Genomic DNA, 6,768 nt, shown 5'->3' with positions numbered 1-6,768 from the left:
ACACTGGTTTCCTCCCAATGCCAGTCACTGCTCCAGAGACACACAGGCAGACATGCCCTACCGTCTGTCCCCAGACCCAGCAGTCTTCCGTCCTGGCCTTGGCTGAGCCCTGCAAATGGGCTGAGGGCAGCAGTTGTGCAAAGCAGGAAGAGCATCAGGTCCAGGGGCAGGGATGGGGGGCCTGCTGCCAGGTGGCACATATTTTGTTCTAGAAAATAAAAGTAGAAGACACAGACCTGAGCTTTGTTCTTTGTCAGGCTGGACAGTCAGAATGCCCTGATGCACCCTGATGCATCCATACTGGCTTGGAAGCAAGGGCCTGGCCAAGGGAAGGCCCTCAAGCAGGTGATTTTTAATTTTATTTAATTTACATCCAAATTAGTTAGCTATAGTGCAACAATGATTTCAGGAGTAGATTCCTTAATGCCCCTTACCCATTTAGCCCATCCCCCCTCCCACAACCCCTCCAGTAACCCTCTGTTTGTTCTCCATATTTAAGAGTCTCATGTTTTGTCCCCCTCCCTGTTTTTATATTATTTTTGCTTCCCTTCCCTTGTGCTCATCTGTTCTGTGTCTTAAAGTCCTTATATGAGTGAAGTCATACGATATTTTACTTTCTCTAATTTCGCTTAGCATAATACCTTCCAGTTCCATCCATGTAGTTGCAAATGGCAAGATTTCATTCTTTTTGATTGCCGAGTCATACTCCATTATATATATACACACACACCACCTCTTCTTTATCCATTCATCCATGGATGGACATTTGGGCTCTTTCCATACTTTGGCTATTGTTGATAGTGCTGCTGTAAACACTGGGGTGAATGTGCCCCTTTGAAACAGCACACCTGTATCCCGTGGATAAATGCCTAGTATTGCAATTGCTGGGTCGTAGGGTAGTTCTATTTTTAGTTTTTTGAGGAACCTCCATACTGTTTTCCAGAGTGGCTGCACCAGCTTGCATTCCCACCAACAATGCAAAAGAGATCCTCTTTCTCCACACCCTTGCCAACATCTGTGGTTGCCTGAGTTGTTAACGTTAGCCATTCTGACAGCTGTGAGGTGGTATCTCATTGTGGTTTTGATTTGTATTTGCCTGATGAGTGATGTTGAGCATTTTCTCATGTGTCAGTTGGCCATCTGGATGTCGTCTTTGGAGAAGTGTCTATTCATGTCTTTTGCCCATTTTTTCACCGGATTGTTTTTTTGGGTGTGAGTTTGATAAGTTCTTTACAGATTTTGGATACTAACCCTTTATCTGATATGTCATTTGCGAATATCTTCTCCCATTCTGTTGTCTTTTAGTTTTGCTGATTTGTTTCCTTCACTGTGCAGAAGCTTTTTGTTTTGATGAGGTCCCAATAGTTCATTTTTGCTCTTGTTTCCCTTGCCTCCAGAGATGTGTTGAGTAAGAAGTTGCTGTGGCCAAGGTCAAACAGGTTTTTGCCTGCTTTCTCCTCGAGGAATTTGATGGCTTCCTGTCTTACATTTAGGTCTTTCATCCATTTTGAGTTTATTTTTGTGTATGGTTTAATAATGTAGTCCAAGTTCATTCTTCTGCATGTCGCCGTCCAGTTTTCCCAGCCCCACTTGCTGAAGAGACTGTCTTTATTCCATTGGATATTCTTTCCTGCTTTGTCAAAGATTAGTTGGCCATCTGTTTGTGGGTCCATTTCTGGGTTCTCTATTCTGTTCCATTGATCTGAGTGTCTGTTCTTGTGCCACTAGCATACTGTCTTGATGATTACAGCTTTGTAGTACAGCTTGAAGTCCAGATTGTGATGCCTCCTGCTTTGGTTTTCTTTTTCAAGATCGCTTTGGCTACTTGGGGTCTTTTCTAGCTCCATACAAATTGTAGGATTATTTGTTCTAGCTCTGTGAAGAATGCTGGTGTTATTTTGATAGGGATTGCATTGAATATGTAGATTGCGTTGGGTAGTATCGACATGTTAACAATATTTGTTCTTCCTATCCAGGAGCATGGAATCTTTTTCCATTTTTTTGTGTCTTCTTCAATTTCTTTCATAAGCTTTCTACAGTTTTCAGTGTATAGATTTGTCACCTCTTTGGTTAGATTTCTTCCTAGGTATTTTATGGCTTTTGGTGCAACTGTAAATGGGATCAATTCCTTGATTTCTCTTTCTGTTGCTTCATTGTTGGTGTATAGGAATGCAACCAATTTCTGTGTGTTGATTTTATATCCTGCAACTCTGCTGAATTCATGAATCAATTCTAGCAGTTTTTTGGTGGAATCTTTTGAGTTTTCCCTATAGAGTATCATGTCATCTGCAAAGAGTGAAAGTTTGACCTCCTCCTGGCTGACTTGGATGCCTTTTATTTCTTTGTGTTGTCTGATTGCAGAGGCTAAGACTTCCAATACTACGTTGATTAACAGTGGCTAGAGTGGACATCCCTGTCTTGTTCCTGACCTTAGGGGGAAAGCTCTCAGTTTTTCCCCATTGAGGATGATATTAGCGTTGGGTCATTCATATATGGCTTTTATGATCTCAAGGTATGATCCTTCTATCCCTACTTTCTTGAGGGTTTTTATCAAGAAAGGATGCTGTATTTTGTCAAATGCTTTCTCTGCATCTATTGAGAGGATCATATGGTTCTTGTCCTTTCTTTTGTTGATGTGATGAGTCACATTGTTTTGTGGATATTGAACTAGCCCTGCATCCCAGGTATAAATCCCACTTGGTCGTGGTGAATAATTTTTTTAATGTATTGTTGGATCCAGTTAGCTAATATCTTGTTGAGGATTTTTGCATCCATGTTCATCAGGGAAATCCAAGCAGGTGATTTTTAAAGTTCTTTTTGGGTTGTCCTTGATGCAGTGGACTTATGACTTTTCAAATGCCATCTACTATACTTCTTTGGATAGCAGGGACAGAGATGGAGAGAGTAAGACTCAAGCTGGCTTAAATGAATCTCAAGCAGCTCAAATGATGTTTCAGTCTCTCTGCTTTCCCAGGCAGGCTCTCCTTACATTACACCAAGAAAGCCCATCTGCAACCCCAAACTCCCCAGCTCCCCAGCTCAGTCAACAGGATAAAATACCTTTTTTCCAGTTGTTTCAGCACGTTCCCAGGTGGACTCTCATTGGTCACTGGTTGGGTAAAGTGCTTATCTCTGTACCAATCAGTGTGACCAGCTGCATAGGCTGCTTGGATTGGTCAGCCTCTGCCCATACCTGAGGCCAGGTGGCCCCCAGCAGAATCACATGGTTCTAAGGTGGTGGGGGGGGGAAGGAGGGTCATGGCTCCAAGGATTGCCAGATAAAATACAGGCCGCCAAGTTATATATGAATTTCAGATAAACAACAAATTAATTTTTTTAAGTTTAGTTATTTTGAGAGAGAGAGTGAGAGAGAGTAGGAGAGGAGTAGAGAGAATCCCAAGCAGGCTCCGCACTGTCAGCACAGTGCCCCACGAGGGGCTTGAACTCATGAACTGAGAAATCACAACCTGAGCCAAGATCAAGAGTGTGACGCTCAACCAACTGAGCCACCCAGGCTCCTCAACAACAAATTAATTTTTTAATATAAATAAATCCATATAATATTTGGGAGATATTATACTAATCATTTATTATTTTTCTGAAATTCAAGTTTAACTAAGTGTCTTGTATTTTTAATTGCTACATATGGGAACCATGATGGCTCTCCCCAGAGCGATCAGGGAGCTGTTGCCAAAGAAGAAAGGGGTCTGTCGGGTGCTGATGGCTGACCACCTGCCAGCCCCAGTCATGAAGGAGCCTGGGCATCTGAGGGCTCAGTCCTGCCCGTCTAGAACACCTGGGTCCATGGCTGGGACGGCAACCAAGCTGGCCTCCCATTAAGTGCCCACAGTGGCACCTGTGGGGGAAGGAGGTGCCAAAGACTTGGTGCCACTGTGGCCAAAGGCAGCACTGTCAGGGATTGTGTGTGGAGGGCCCAGGGGAAGCCGGGTTTCCCAGCTCGGGGCCAGGCGAGTCTGCAGGCTGGAGTCACAGTTCTTGGTGGTTACCACATTTACTCCTAGGACTACTGCTTTTATTATGAGGGATAGTTGTCACCACTGTTATTATTTGTTGTTGGCATCAAATAATGGCTACATTGTATCAAACACCCCATGCCAGGCGCCAGGCCAAGTGTTTTGTAAGTCTTATTCCATTTAATTCTCATAACCACGGAGAACTATTGCCATTCCATGTTACAGGTAGTAAGTTGAGACTCAGGGAGGTGAAGTCAGATGCCTGAGATCACTCTTCTAGTATGTGACAGGTAAAACTCCAGCCTCATCCTCTTGCTGCCAGCGGTCATAAGAATGCTGGTCCCTTACAGGAGCCCAGGGCTTTCGTCTTTACTGTCTCATCTGATGCGGTGGGGGTGATTTATTTCTTCAGCTCCTGGCTTTATTTTCCTCTGTGTTGATGTCCCACTCAAATAGGTTCTCTCCATGTGCTGCTCCTACCCCAACAGGTTCCAGACTCCATTCTGTCCGCTGAGCAACTTCAGTGGGAGAAAAGCTCCCCTTTCTTGTACAGTGTCCCAGCAAAAGCCCTGAGAATGAAGGCCATTGGGTCGGCCTGGGCCACATACTCATCCTGAACTCAGAGGTTCTGCCCGGGATGTTTTGCAGCAGGAGTGGGAAGGGTGCTCCCTGCCCCCAGAGCTCTGTGTGGACGTGTGACAGCAAGGCCAGGCTGATGGGGGGCAGCGCCACCCCTGCTCGTAGGGCAGCCTTGAGGGCCAGGGTGAAGACGGATGACACCCCATCTCTGAAGCAGGCTCTGAGGCAGACAGACAGGTTCCCCTCATCCCTCCGGACATGGAGGAGAGGAGCTCTGTCCTGTTCCCACCCTGGGGCCATCAGAGACTTTCAGGGCTGAAAAATTAGGCTGGCAGGACCCAAAGTGCCCAGAAAATAGCATTCTGTAATTCCCATCTTTACCCCAAAAGGGATGGTAGGTTACAGACAACGGAGACTATGAAATTAACATTCACTGTGCACTTGCTACGTGCTTCACCCGCTGCTGTATCTCGGTGGCTCTTCAAATAACCCTGAGTTAGGGACCACCATGGCTCCCGTTTTTCACATTAGGAAAGGAGGCTCAGAGACTTGACGTGACTTCCCCAAGGTCACATGGCTGGGAGGTGGCAAAGCCAGGAATCAAGCAGCTCTTACAGACACTGGCACAGAGGTCACCCCAAAGAGATTTCCACTTTCCACAGCACATTTCACCTTCCAGGCTTCCGGCTCTCGCTTCTTCGAGGCAGGAGCCAGGCTCGATCCCTGCCAGGGACAGTCTGTGATCCACCACATGAGAAACCAAAATATTTTTCTTGGTGCAGACTCACAGTTCTTTCAGGGCCAGCAAAACTGGTTCTGAGGATGTGAGGACAGAGCGCATGGGAACCCCTGGATGACAGAGCCAGCGCGACACCTGCCCCGGCAGCCTGGAGGGGCTGGTTCACGAGGGGCCGTGGGCGCGGCGGTGCCGCTCCCGAGAGCCAGCACGAGCCGGCGGACCCAGCTGGGGCCAGGCGGTGCTGCCTGCCTCCTGCTCCGTGGTCAGGACTGCGGGAGCCATGGTGCCAGGGACTCCAGACAAGCCCCTTACACCTCTCCCACCTCGGTTCCCTCGGGTGTAAGACAGGGATGATACATGCTGCCTCGGAGGCTGTGGAGGGGCATAAGGGAGAGAGAAGTAACGCGTGTCCAGAAGCGGGAACACGCTTCATGTCGATTCCAATAATGGACGCCGAGAGACACTGCCCCCCTTCTCCCTTGCTCACAGAAACCCAGCTTCCTCAGGGCAACAAATCCTGCTTGGTCTAAGCCAGGCTTTCCCTGCTGGAGGGGAGTCTGTCCTCCCTCAGGCAACGTCTGGAGACCTTTCTGGCTGTCACAGCTGGGGAGTGCCACCAGCATCTGGTGCACAGCAGTCAGGACAGCCCAAGACGACAATAGTGCCCAGGCTGAGAAACCCTGGCTGGAGCCAGCCCTGACCCCACGTTCCCAGCCTCCCTTGCAGCCGGGGGGATGCCTGGTGACCAAGAAACAGCCTGTGAGGCCAAGGAGAAAGCTGCGGGGGCCACCGGGGTGGCCTCTGCCTCCACGGTGGAAGGGACCAAGCCCTCTCTGCCTTCATCACCCACCAAAATGCGGATGTGATACCTGCAGCTGCAGGAGTCAGCCCACCGGGAGGAGGCACACGAGGAAAAGGTCAAGATCACCAGGAGGCTAGTCCTGGTCCTGACTCCATCCAGCCACTGAGTCAGTGCCCACAGCCACCACCGTGTGACTTCTTGTTATTGAGAAAAATCAACACCTATTTGCTAAAGTCACTCAAATTACACTATTCTGTTACTTGTGGCCAATTACAGTCTTAACAGATACAGAAGCTACTGGCAAAAACCCTGACAGAATCCACAGGATCCGTGAGTTTCAAACCAAGACAAAGCAAAAGCCCAAGTCCTCACCACGGCCTACAGGCCAGTCTGTGGTCTGGCCCCCACCGCCCCTCTGACCTGACTTCCTACTTCCATGCCACTGACCTTGGACGTGCCCCCCGGGCCTGGCCCACACGGGTCCCTCACCGCCATACACCTGTCTGACCTGCCGGTGTGGGGGCTGCCCCTCCCCCAGATGCACTCTGTTTTCCTGGTGCCACGGTCTGACATCACCTTCTCTGTGCCTCTTCCCCTCCTTCCCGGCCGGGTCACGGTGCTTGGAGCACGGCACATGGGGGGCACCCAAATATTCATGGAGGAAAGAAAACAGC

The sequence above is a fragment of the Lynx rufus genome, unplaced genomic scaffold, assembly GCF_022079265.1.
Source record: "Lynx rufus isolate CCGP_SWC_20201006 ecotype Redwood Valley unplaced genomic scaffold, mLynRuf1.p SCAF_23, whole genome shotgun sequence".
Taxonomy (NCBI): domain Eukaryota; kingdom Metazoa; phylum Chordata; class Mammalia; order Carnivora; family Felidae; genus Lynx; species Lynx rufus.
The sequence above is the reverse complement of the archived record's forward strand: the minus strand, read 5'-3'. Positions refer to the sequence as shown.